This window comes from Castor canadensis, chromosome 9, assembly GCF_047511655.1.
Source record: "Castor canadensis chromosome 9, mCasCan1.hap1v2, whole genome shotgun sequence".
Taxonomy (NCBI): domain Eukaryota; kingdom Metazoa; phylum Chordata; class Mammalia; order Rodentia; family Castoridae; genus Castor; species Castor canadensis.
In genome coordinates this window covers 80,564,195-80,576,740 of record NC_133394.1, presented here as the reverse complement: position 1 = coordinate 80,576,740, position 12,546 = coordinate 80,564,195, and the positions used below count along the sequence as shown (strand labels likewise).

Below are 12,546 nucleotides of genomic sequence, written 5' to 3'. Positions count from 1 at the left end.
CTGCTCAATGGGTCCACATAAAAAGTAGTAGCATGGAAGGATGTTTTGTGTGAGGTAACAACATGACTTTGATCTCACCAATGCTGCTCTGGCTATTATTGCTGCTGAGTGCCCAATCTACCAGTAGCTAAAGCCAATACTAAGCCCCTAACATAGCACATTTATCCAGGATGACCAGGGGACAGGTACCTAGCAGCAATGCTTATATGTGTTCTTCCCATCATAAAGGGACAGCTCTTTCTCTTTCAGGGACAACTACAAATTCTGGATAAAAATTTCATTCCCTGTCTGAGAGCTTCTGCTAACACTGTTTATATGAAGTTACTGAGCAGCTTATCTGTTGTCAAAGTCTGCTATACAACATTGCCTCTGACCACGGGCATACTTTAATCAAGAGTTTTGGAAATGTTCTTTTAATCTTGAAATTCACCAAATACCCCCATTATGCAGAAGCAGATGGCTTCGTAGAGCGGTGAATTGGCCTGCTGCAAGTCCAGTTACAGTGCAGGTAGGGATATCCTACAAGATTGGGATATTGTGCTGCAGGACAAGGGTAGATGCCTTAGATCTGCAGCAAATATTGCATATAACTCAGTGAATGGTGTGGGAGCCATGCAGAGGGATGGCATTTCCCTAGCATGCTGGACCCACTCCTACCTCCACTCCTTCTTCCTGAAATGTTTGCTTCCCAGGTATTCGCTCCATTCCTCTTCAAATATTTGTTCAAATTCACCTTCTTAATAAGGCCTATCCTGACCCTACTGAAAACTGCAAAACCTTCCTTTGCTTTCCTGAATATCCTTTGCCATACTAAGCATTTGCTTATTTTTTTATTATCTGGAACATAAGCTTCATAAAAGCAGGGATTTCTATTTCATTCATTCTTCTATCCCCAGTGCCCAAGATAGTGCCTGAGTCATAGCAGGGGCTCAATAAATATTTCCTGATTAACTTGACTATCATGAGAGTTCTTGGAGATTGAAGAGTATCTCTAGTCTATTTACCTAGGACATAGGTTGTTTAGCAAACTTTTTCTGTAAAAGGCTAGAAAGTAAATATTTAGTCTTGTGGGCCAAGTAGTCCTTGTCCCAACCACTCCACTCTGGCTTTGTATCATGAAAGCAGCTATTGGCAGTAGGTAAATGACTGTGTGATGTGTAGAGAGGAGAGGAAGGGATTACTGAGGTCCTGGGAACCAGGAGCCCTAAAGGGAGTGGATATGGAAAGTTGGAGAAGGGAAACAACTTGGACAAAGATGTTGTCCAAGATACATTTTTCTTCATGTCACTTAACTAGCACAGCAGCTATTATTGAAGTTAAAATTTCAGATCAGCCTGTAATCCTAGCACTCAGGAGGCTGAGGCAGGAGGATCATGAGTTTGAAGTCAGCCTGGGCTACATAACAAGACCCTGTCTCAAAAAAAAATCAGTTTGACTTTCGGTTTTCAAAATTGTACTTTAAATCTCTCACAGACAGAATAACAGGAGAAAGGCATACAATTTTTACAGATGTTAATATTTAAAATAAAAATAAATCTCTCAGAGTATGTTTACTATACAGCCTCTAGGTGGAGCCCTTTCCTTTTTCTCAGTAAACTGATTTTATTAGTTTATTCTATCTATATTTATTGAATGTACACTGTGTGCTAAGAAGTAAGAGAACACACAGATCTTCTCCTCAGGGTCCTTATATTCTAATGCATAAGACATGAGACATCTATATTAAGTGTATAAATAAGATCATTTTGGGGAGAGTAATGAGAGGACCTCCCTGAGGAGATGGTATTTAAAAGCCAAAAACAGAAGAATAAGGAGGAGCTAGCCATGCAAGTACCTGAGGATAGAGTTGTTTTATTTTCTTCTATTGTGGTAAAATACTGATAACATAAAACTGATCATTTTGAGCATTTTAAGGGTACCTTGTGCAATCATCACCACCATCCATCTCCAGACGTCTTTCATTTTCCAAACTGAAACTCTATACCCATTGATCTCTCACTCTCCCCTCTCCCCATAGCAATTACGTTTTCTGTCTATGAATTTGACTACCTCAGATACCTAATATAAGTGGAAACATAGTATTCAACATATTTCATTTATCATGTCTTCAAGGTTCATCCGTACAGTAACGTGTCAGAATTTCTTTCCTTTTTAAAGCTGAATAATACTCTATTCTAAAGATATACTACATTTTGTTTATCTCTTTATCAGTTGATGGACACTTGGATATTGTAAATCATGTTACTATGACAAAGGGTATACAAATGTCTGATCAAGTCCTTGTTTCTATTCTTTAGAGTATATAGTCAGAAGTGAAATTGTTGGGCCATATGGTAATTGTGTGATTAATTTTTAGAGGAAATGCTATACTATCATTTTAAGTTTTTACATTCCCATCAGAAATGCACAAATGTTCTGATTTCTTCACACCCTGGTCAACAGTTGTTCGTTTCTATTTGCTTGTGTGTTTCTTTTCTTTTTCTTATAGGGCCTTCCTAATGGGTACAAAGTGGCAGCTCCTGTGGTTTTGGTTTGCCTTTCCCAACACCTAGTGATGTTCAGCATCTTTTCATGTCCTTATTAACCATTTGGGTATCTTCTTGGAAGAAATGTCTATTCAAATCTTTTGTCTGTTTTTTACTTGTATTGTTTTTTGGTGTTGAACTATAGGAGTTTTTTATATTTTCTGAATCTTAATCCTTTATCAAATATTTGATTTGCAAATACTTTCTACCATTCTCTAGGTTATCTTTTAAATCTCTTGGAATTATTTTTAATAACTTTAATTTTGATTAAGACCAATTTACCTAGTTTTTTCTGTCCCCTGTGCTTAGGTGTCATATTTGAGAACTCATTGTCAAATTCAATGTTATGAAGCTTTTCCTTTATGCTTTCTTCTAAGAATTTTACAGCTTCAGTTCTTACATTTGGCTCTTTGATGATTTTTTTACGTGGTCTAAGGTTAGGATCCAACTTTATTCTCTTGCATGTGGATATCCAGTTTTTCCAGCCCTTTTTGTTGAAAAGACATATCATTTTTATTATTGCAACTGCTGAGGGCAGAGTTTTAAATCAAAGGTCGTGGAATGTTCAAGGGGTTGGCAAACTTTTTTTAGAGGGCCAAGTAATAACAACGTTGGGTTCCACAGGCTCCATGATCTCTGTCCCAGTGACAAAGAAGGTGCTGCTGGTGTAGCACTAAAGAAGCCACAGGCAATGCATGAACAAATTGGGCATAGCTGTTCGCTAATAAAACTTTATTCATAAAAGCAATAGCAGGACAGAGTTGACCCAAAGGCAGTAGCTCACCATTCCCTGAAGTAGAAGTCACAGTCTGACATTTTCAAAGGCTTGAACAGTGATGAGAGCAGAGGTCAGAGGGAAAAGCCGGGCCGGTCACACAGAACCTGTGGACCACGGGAAGACTTGATTTGCTGTTCTTCACGTTTTGCTCACCAACCATCTACCAAGAACCTACTAGCATCTGGAGGCTGGGACTACATAGCAGTTAGCTCAGTCTAGATCTTGTAAGACTTCCATGTAGAAAAGGAGCTAAGAAGTTTGGGGCTAGGGATGCAGCTCAGAGCTAGATCGCTTGCCTCACAAACACTGGGGTTTGATCCCAGTGCTGCCAAGAAAAATTTCTTTAAAGATACTATCATATTTCCTTTGTGAGTCATGGCCTGTTCTCCTGTCCTCACCTGAGCCATGAGGTTCCTGCTCAGACCTCTGCCCCACTGCCTCAGTTCCAGAGTCTTTATTACTTCTCTTGAAGACCATTGCAACAGTCCAAACTGGTTTCTGCCTCTGACATCACCTTCTTCAAAACTAGCCTCCACATTGTGGCAAGACACATTTCTGAAATTTAGTTCTGATCAAATGCCACTTCATCACTGACTTTGATCACTATCAGGGTCAAGTTCAAACTCCTAGGATGATGTAATGTCTTGCATGATTATAATTTCTCAACCTCATCTGGTGTCTTTCTTCTTATGGGAAGCGTTTGCTGATGACCCAGGATGTCTAGTCGTGCAAGTGCGACAGACACACACACACACACACACACACTTGACCATGATCAATCTTGGAATAATACCTACATCAAAGATGAACATTTGATATCTGTGTGAAATGAACATTTGATATCTGTGAATTCTTGTTGTTGATTTTTCTAGTGTAAAATATAATTACAACTTGAGCAGGACTGAGTCATAATAACAGTTAACTCATAGGATATTCTGTGCACAGCATTGTTTAGTCACTTACTTTTTACAAATACTTCAGTTATCCATTATTCTCACTTTACAGATGAGAAAACTGAAACAAAGAGGGGTTGACTTTCCCCAGACCTCACAGCTTTTTCACATGATGGTATCACTATGTAAACCCCGGAATTTTGCTGTTATTAAACCACTAAAGTCTCTCACTAAATCATCATTGTGTTCTTATAAAATATTGGCTGCAACTGTGCCTGTCATCCACAAGTGTGGTCTCATGAGACATGTACATTCTCAGGCCTGGGAATTAGAGTCTGAGCTGGGGCTCAGGGATCTGAGTTTGATTTAGCAAGCTCCCTGGGGAGGTTTAAGCATTACGAAGTTTGAGAAGCACAACTCTGAAATGTTTTTCTTCCAGTGGAGCAAAGAGGAGGCGGCAATGCCTAAGACAAATATATAAATAATTTTAACAAAAGAACAGAAATAGGATTCTTTTTTAAGCATAGGTTCCAAAATTTGACATTGCAAAAATGCTTAGATAGACTATAGGTCACCACAGGTTTTGAAAAGATGCTAAGGCAAGGAAGGTAGTACACAGTACCCTTGAACTTAGAGCCAACGGGCCTGAGTTAATGCAGACACACCTGCTGGACTGCGGTGTGCCTCTTGGCAAATTGCTAAACAGAGCAGCCTCCATTTCTTCATTCAAAGGTTAAAATAATCTCCTTGATCTATACCTAGGCTGCTTGCAAGAACTCAAGTGGGAGAACCTATGGGACCACACTTTGTAAGGTGGAGATCAAGTTTCCTTTTCTGTCTCAACTCTTTTTTTTTGTGTGGCATTGGGGCTTGAACTCAGGGCCTAAACCTTGAGCCACTCCACTAGTCCATTTTTTTTTTTTCCTTTTAAATTTTAACTTTTTCCTTTACTCAGACAATAAGTGTAAATATCCCATCATAATTATAGATTAGATCTAATTTTTTTTTCTGTTTTTCATTTCATCTCACACTAGCCCTTTTTTGTGGCAGGTGTTTTAGAGATAGGGGCTCATGAACTATTTGCCTGGGCTGGCTTTGTACTTCAATCCTCCTGATCTCTGCCTCCTGAGTAGCTAGGATTACAGGTGTGAGCCACTGGTGCCTGCACTCAACTCTTTTTAAAAGAACAAATGCATTTCCTTTCTGCAACTCACAAGACAGGCAGGAATTTGAATCTTGCAGTGACTTAGAAGAACTCTAGTTTCTGTAGTGTAGGTGGCAGGAGATAGACACTGAAAGGAGGGCTTGCTCGGGGGTTAGGGGACTGGAAAGGAGGGGAAGTAGCTTCACCTGAGAGACTGGGGTCACAGAGATGGCAAATCGATGGCAACATGATTATATGTTTCTGAAGTCATCTGTAGCTTTACAATTTCATCAAAAATTTAAACTTGGGGTATTTATTCTATACCTGCTTATTGCCTACCTGCCCTTTGCTGTTAGATAACCTATTTGCAGTTCGCTTGAGCTCTGCTTGGTCAATACTCATGCTCCAGGCTCTCTTGACGATGATGAGGGTGATGACAATGAGAGTGATGATGGTCTTAATGCTAGGGATGGAACCCAGGACGTTGAGTGTGCTAAGCATATATTCTATCACTGAACTATAGCCCTAGCCCCTAGATTTTTTTTTTTTTTGGCAGTACTAGGAGTTGAACTCAGAGCCTCTCACTGGCTAGACTAGCACACTACAAGTTGAGCCACACTGCCATCCCTTTCTACCTTGGTTATTTTTGATATAGGTCTGACTTTATGACCAGGCTGGCCTGGATCATAATCTTCCTTGTTTAGGCTTCCCACCATAGCTGGGATGACAGGTATGTTCCACTGTACTCAACCATTGTTTGAGATGGGATCTCTTGAACTTTTTGACTGGATTGGTCTATAATAGTGTTCTTCCTGATTTCTGCCTCCTGAGTAGCTAGGATTAGAGTTGTGGGCCACAACATAGGGCCTAGTTTTTAAACAATTCCTCTAGTTATACCCCAAAATAGAAGGGAATGTTATTGAAATTTAGCTCACACAGAAGGTATTCTGTCTGTCTGGGATGATTCATCAGGATCACAGAGGGCTTCACTGCACCTGTTTACTCTTTTGACCTTTTATTCCACTGCACATTCCTTCCAAAAATTAGTGACAAATAGCTTCCGTGTGTTCACTGGAGAAACATAATAAGAAGTTACCTGCTCTGTCTCTAGCACATCTCTCCGCCTAAGGAAGACTCAAGCTACTCTCTAGAAGAATGCTTGTGCAAGTATGGCAAAGCTAGGGTCTCTTGTGTTCTTTTTGTGAACTTGAATATCCTCTCACTGCCTAGCAACATTCTCCTTTCTTTACTCTTTCCCCTCCCATTTCTATTTTCTGCTTCAACGAGGAACAGAATACAAATCTATTTTTTTTCCTCTTGGTCTGTCTCTTCTTGGGTTAAAGGCAACTTTCCAATAAATGTGTATTGTTCAGGACAGGGGGTGAACTCATATTAAAGATGAATATTGGTAGGCTTCTTGCAAGAGACAAAACATATTATATTCTTTACTCAAATTGGTTTTCAACAATGTAATAGAGTCATATGGCCTTGCAATCTTCAATTCCAAATGGTGTGAGGAAGAAACTGGCTATTTTCCCAGCATGCATTATTTTTAATAGACACTGCAGTGTTCAATGTGCCTGCCAGCTCACCAGTTGAAGCATGATGTGGACAGTTAATCTTAAAATTACAAAAAAAATTCTGTTCCTACTCAAAGTTGTCCAAAGGAGACACCCAATGTCCTCTCTTGGAGTGGCCTGGCTTACAGCATCTAGGAACTATTTAACAGAAATCCCAAAATGTAGTGACAATCAATCAAATGAAATGCAACCAGGGAAAAGATGTCTTTTTAGGTGCTGTGCAAAAACCATGTGCTCAGCCTGCTTGAGCCTTCAAGCCCTTCTAAAAAAGTACAACATCCAAGGGGCCAAGCCCTTCTTACTTCAGGTGTGGAATGCAAACCACCACATTGAGGTCACCTGGGAAGTTGTGGGAAATGCAGAATCTCAGCTCTGCTCCCAGGCCTCTCCCATAGGGGCTGGAGCTCAAACCCAGAACCTTGCACACACTATGCAAGCACTCTGCCATTGAGCTACACTTAGAGCTCCTGTTTTTATTTATTATTTATTTATTTATTTGGTGGAACTGGGGTTTGAACTTTGGGCTTCGTGCTTGCAGCAGGCACTCTATTGATTGAGGCACACCTCCATTTCTGTCTGTTTATTTTGGAGATGGGGTTATTGTGAACTATTTGTCTGGTCTAACCTTGAACCACAATCTTCCCAATCTCAGCCTTCCAAGTAGCTGGGATTACAAGTGTGAGCCACTGGTGCCCCACCCAGCTCCTGTTTTTAAATAAGCTTCCAGGTGATTTACACACATTAAAATGTTAGAAATACTGATTTAAACAACACATTTATAATATCAGGGTTTGAATCCAGGGCTTCAATAAACAACACCATTTGTCAAAGCATAGATTAAAAAAAAGAATAAAGATTTTTCCACTTAGCATGAAGATTTCAGAAAACAAAAACTGGTGTGGGGGTGTAGCTCAGGGGTGGCATCTATGTTTAGCATGCAATGTGGCCTTGGGATCCATCCCCAGTACCACAAATAATAAAATAAAAAGTTTAAACCTGACAACTCACCTCAAGTATGTCGTGTGATGTTGGAAGCAAAGCAGCCCAAAGCTCAGTACTGAGGCAGTGTGAGACCCAGCAGATTGCTACACTTGGAGGTTTTCCAAGAAAGACTTCAACCAGGCTCCTTGCCTACCCGGCAAAGGAAAGTCAGTCCAGCGCTTCCCTTCCTGCCAGCTCTCAGGGGGCTGAGGAAGAACCAGTCCTACCGTGGTTCTTGCAGCTACCAGAGGGGAGCCTTTCTAAATAAACTACCCTGGGGGAAATGTCCGGGGTAGAATTAACAGCTTGGGCTAGATCATCTCCTGGGTTCCATTTTCCTGCACCATTCGCTGGTTATCACCCACATTTCTTTCTCAAGCCCTGGGATTCAAATTGACGACATGCTAGTTCTTCCAATCAGCTTTGGGATGCTTTCTCTGCATTGTTAGCAAGGGAACTGAAGCAAGTAGGATTCACGTCCGAGATCTTTTTATATCTTGCTCTTTGTGCAGAAGGACCCTGACGACAGCATCTCCAGCTCTGGCAGCAACTTTATTTTGGAAATGGCAGGAGCAAAACCAATTCTAGCAATGATTTTGCTCTGTGTAAACTTCCTGTCTTTTGCTAGCACTGAAGTAAGCAGGGGTCTCCTTTTCTAGAGCCTGCCTTCTTAGCAAAAGAAAAAAAAGTGGAAGCAGGAAGATGACACAGAGTTATAAAGGAAGCAAACGAAATCAAGGCAAAAACAGGGTTAGGTTTCACTGCAAAGGCCCACCAGCGATTTAAAGAGGAAAGAAGCTCTACTTAGAACATGCTGTCTGTCTAATGCTATCCTTCTCTACACCAGAAATATCACAGGATGGTAAGAGTATAAGAATTCAGAGATGTCCAAGATGAAGGATGACAGGAGGAAAGAGATAAGAGTTTATTTTATTTGTAGAGAATTAAAACAGACTTTATTTTTTTAACAGTATTTCAGAAAGCAAAATACCATTTACTATAACTTGAAGCTGCTTAAATCTAATGGAGCCTCATAATTTACACAGGGTCAAATGTGAAGAAGAAGAAGAAAACGTTCAGTACTGTTAACAAGTGCCTATCAGGTTTTGGCATTAAATAGCATAGTTTTCTTCTAACCAACAACAAACGCCATTGCCCCTTTCCCTGTCTCCCCACCATCGTCAAACCTATGCGCATCATTAAACTATTAAAAAGAAATAAACTTGTCTAATAACAAAAGGTCAGTTTTCCATGCAGACAAGGAGGTTTAATACAAAGCAAGTGGGCTCAGAGTTCAAACAAAGGAAAATATTGCAATTTGGAAAGATCAAGGAAGAAAGCACTAAGGCCCTAAACTGCCTGGATTTTTTTAGCAGAAAGGAAGTGGTTCCTCTTTCAATCTTCCCTCCAGTGATGAAAAGCTGTCAAGGAGCAAGCGTTGGAAGCCCTGGAACTGTAGAGACAGAGGGTTCCTAACACAGTGCAATGTTATTGAACTCTCTCTACTAAAAGTAAAAAAAAAAAAACAATCAATCTATCAATCACAGGCAGTCAAAAGGATTTTATATATATATATATTAAAAAATCCCCAGTGAGGCAGGAGGCTTGTTTGGGCCAATGTCAAGTTAAAAAAAAAAAAAAAGTGAAACAAGAGTTTATTTTAATCCTCAGCTTCAAGCAATATCAATGAAGGAAAAAAAAAAGTTGGCTCTGCATTCCTTCCCTGTATTGTGAAGATCAGCCCTCAATGCTGGGCTGCATTCTGCTTTTGGAATCAACGGAGATGCTGCAAGCTTTCTCTTTATGGCTTTGCCTGCTTTGCGTGGTCTTGTCCCCTTTATCTAGAACCAATATAGGCTCAATGTCAACAAGTTTTGCTTTCTTCTCCCCAAATTTTTGTCGTTCTGTCCCCTTAGATCTGATGGACATCTTTCCAACTGCTATCTGATTGTGCTGCTGGAATTATTAGGAAACTGGTCCCCAGACAAATTGGGAATGTAATTAGTGTCACTGAATGGAACATTTAAAATGGTTAAAATGGCAAATTTTAGGATACAATTCCCAAAATAAAACAAATGTATAGAAATAAATAAGTGGAACTTCTTAACTTCAAGATTTTTAAAACTTTGTCCAAAGACAAATTCCCTAAGCTACCAGCATCTGTTGTTTTTGGTTAGCATCAGTAAGAGTTTAAAAAACTATTTCAGAGAGCTCTTGGTTACACAAGATAACCACTATATTAAACATTTCATAATCTGAAAATGAAAAAAAATACAACACTTACTAATTACTTCTGATTCCATTCTTTACCAGCCTTGACAAGGTTTAGATCCAAGTCCCGCCAACTACAAAATAGTGGCAACAATAAGGCCTTCCTTAAAGAATTATGATTTCATGAGATACACAAAATGCCTTTCCTGAATTTTCCATGCTGTAGGTCCTCTTTGTATTTAGTCATTTTCCTGATTCTTTGTTGTACAGTACCTGGAACAAATTAGACAAATAAAGTATACATATGTATGTAAATGCAAAAATGATACCTGTTGAAACTGTTCCAGGAATCAGAGGTGGGAGGATAAAGGAGAGCAGTGGAGGTGGTGAATTGAAGTAGGATATATTTGATACATTGTAAGAACCTTTATAAATGCTACAATGTGTCCCCATCCAGCACAATAAAAATAAATAAATAAATAAAAAGATTTGTTGAAGTGAAAATTTATAAAGTCCTGAAGAAAATCTGAGCTCATGCATTTGAAGCGGTAGACAGTGGTGACATCATCTCCTAAACTCTGTCCCCTGTAACACTTGTACACAGTCCAGGCACCTCCCCCTTTTTACTTCTTCACCATTATTGTATGTGTCTTTGACTCTGTTCCTCCCGATGTATTCCCACAAAACTTTCAGTTCTTGACTAAGAAACAAAAGCAAAATCATCCTATTCTCCAATGGACTCCAATGCCAACTAATCAAACTAGGTGCAAGTGCAAGAGGAGACACTGCAGAAGTACCAAGCAGGGTCTACAAGGAACTGCACATGAGATGGCATACATGTTTGTGCTGGCTGCATGAAGGTCACTATCATCTTACCATAGCAAGCTAACATGTCAACAGTGTCTGGGCTATTGAACATGTTTTATTGGGAACTTGATATTTCTTTTAGTCTCTCCTGTCCAAGTATTGGCCAGGCTTGACCCTACTTAGCTTCAGAGACCAGACAAGATTGGGTGTGTTCAGGGTAATATGGTAACAGATTTCTTCTTGTCTCTAAACTTTGCAGTATTAGGTTGGCTCAGTGATAAGTATGTGAAACCTTTTGAAAAAAAGAAATTCTGCAAATCTATTTTTATACATTTTTTTATATTGTGGTAAAATACATATAGGATAAATTTGCTATTTTAACTCTTGCCACCTGTTGGATTTAGTGTTGAAGTTACATTCACCATGTTGCACCACCATCAGCACCATCTATTTCTAAAACTTTACATCACCCCAGAGACTCTGTAACCAGTTAGCAATAACCCCATCACATTTTTAAATGTGAGGATCATTTTCTTATTTCTTGGGAAAGCCCTTCCTCTTGGTAGAAGCTACATCTTTGCAGTACATCACAGGCCAAAGTACCCCCCCTCTGGCCTGGGTAAAAGTGGGAGTTGTGGCAGTTGGTTGTCCATTGAGTCAAAACACCTTTCTAAAGGGTGTTTGCAGCAAAGGTTTATCAGTACCAGTGCTTTAACAATACTTAACAGTGCGCCAACAATGCTTAACTTCTGTTCCAGTGTCCCAGGGAATGGAAGGTCCCTTCCATCTGTTTCAGAATAGAAGGAACTAAGACTTTGAAGGCAGAGAGTCCTGACTGGGTTCTGGATCTTGGCATTACTTGCTGTTGCAATACTCATATCACCTCCTCATCAATAGACATAAGATTTAGAATTTAGGCCCTTGATACCATTTCTCCTCCACCTTCTAAAGCAGAATAGATTCATTCATGCAGCATTGGTCTTTTAGGTTTTGACTTTCTTTCTTCTTTCCTTTCTCCTTCCTTCCTTCTTTCCTTTCTTCCTTTCTCTCCCTCTCCCTTCCTTCCTTCCTTTATTTATTTTTTGTATGTGTCTAGTAGTGGGGATTGAACCCAGGGACTGGCACATGCTGGGCAAGCACTATACCACTTGAGCCATGCTCCCAGCCCTGACTTTGATAAACAAGTTTCACAACAAGTCTCTGAATCATATTTATACAAACTCGTAACTTTACAAAGGCAGAACTAAGCATTACGCAAACACCAAAGGTGAAATATCACCCCTTCATACTAAATACTTCACTTGGCTTAATGATTTAGAATATCTAATGCCTGTTTCCCCACTGACATAGAAGAAATGAAAACATAATTCATTTAATAAACAGTATGATCACTCCTCATTGCTAAACATATAGAAAGTGCCAGGTATGATCCCACCACACTACCTCCAGGAGCCGCATTCTATAAGAGGTCCTTGTGCCTGTGGAAGGTGGACATTTTATTCAATGACAGGACATTAAACATTGCTTGTGTTAAATGTATATAATGTTTAAAAATTTTGTAGTATCACTGCCAAATATCTGCTTATAAGTTTATAATACGTAGCTGATGCAGTGAAACACATTATAA

General features: G+C 39.6%; 1 protein-coding gene across 1 annotated transcript in view; it reads right to left on the bottom strand.

Annotated features, from left to right (window-relative positions):
- Positions 1 to 8,066, bottom strand: part of LOC109678797 (broad substrate specificity ATP-binding cassette transporter ABCG2-like) — a 98,608-nt gene extending 90,542 nt beyond the window's left edge. The window contains exon 1 of the mRNA XM_074041776.1: positions 7,929 to 8,066. The gene's annotated coding sequence lies outside the window, so the exon portion shown is untranslated. The remainder of the gene's footprint in view (positions 1 to 7,928) is intronic.
- Between the last annotated feature and the right edge of the window lie 4,480 nt (positions 8,067 to 12,546).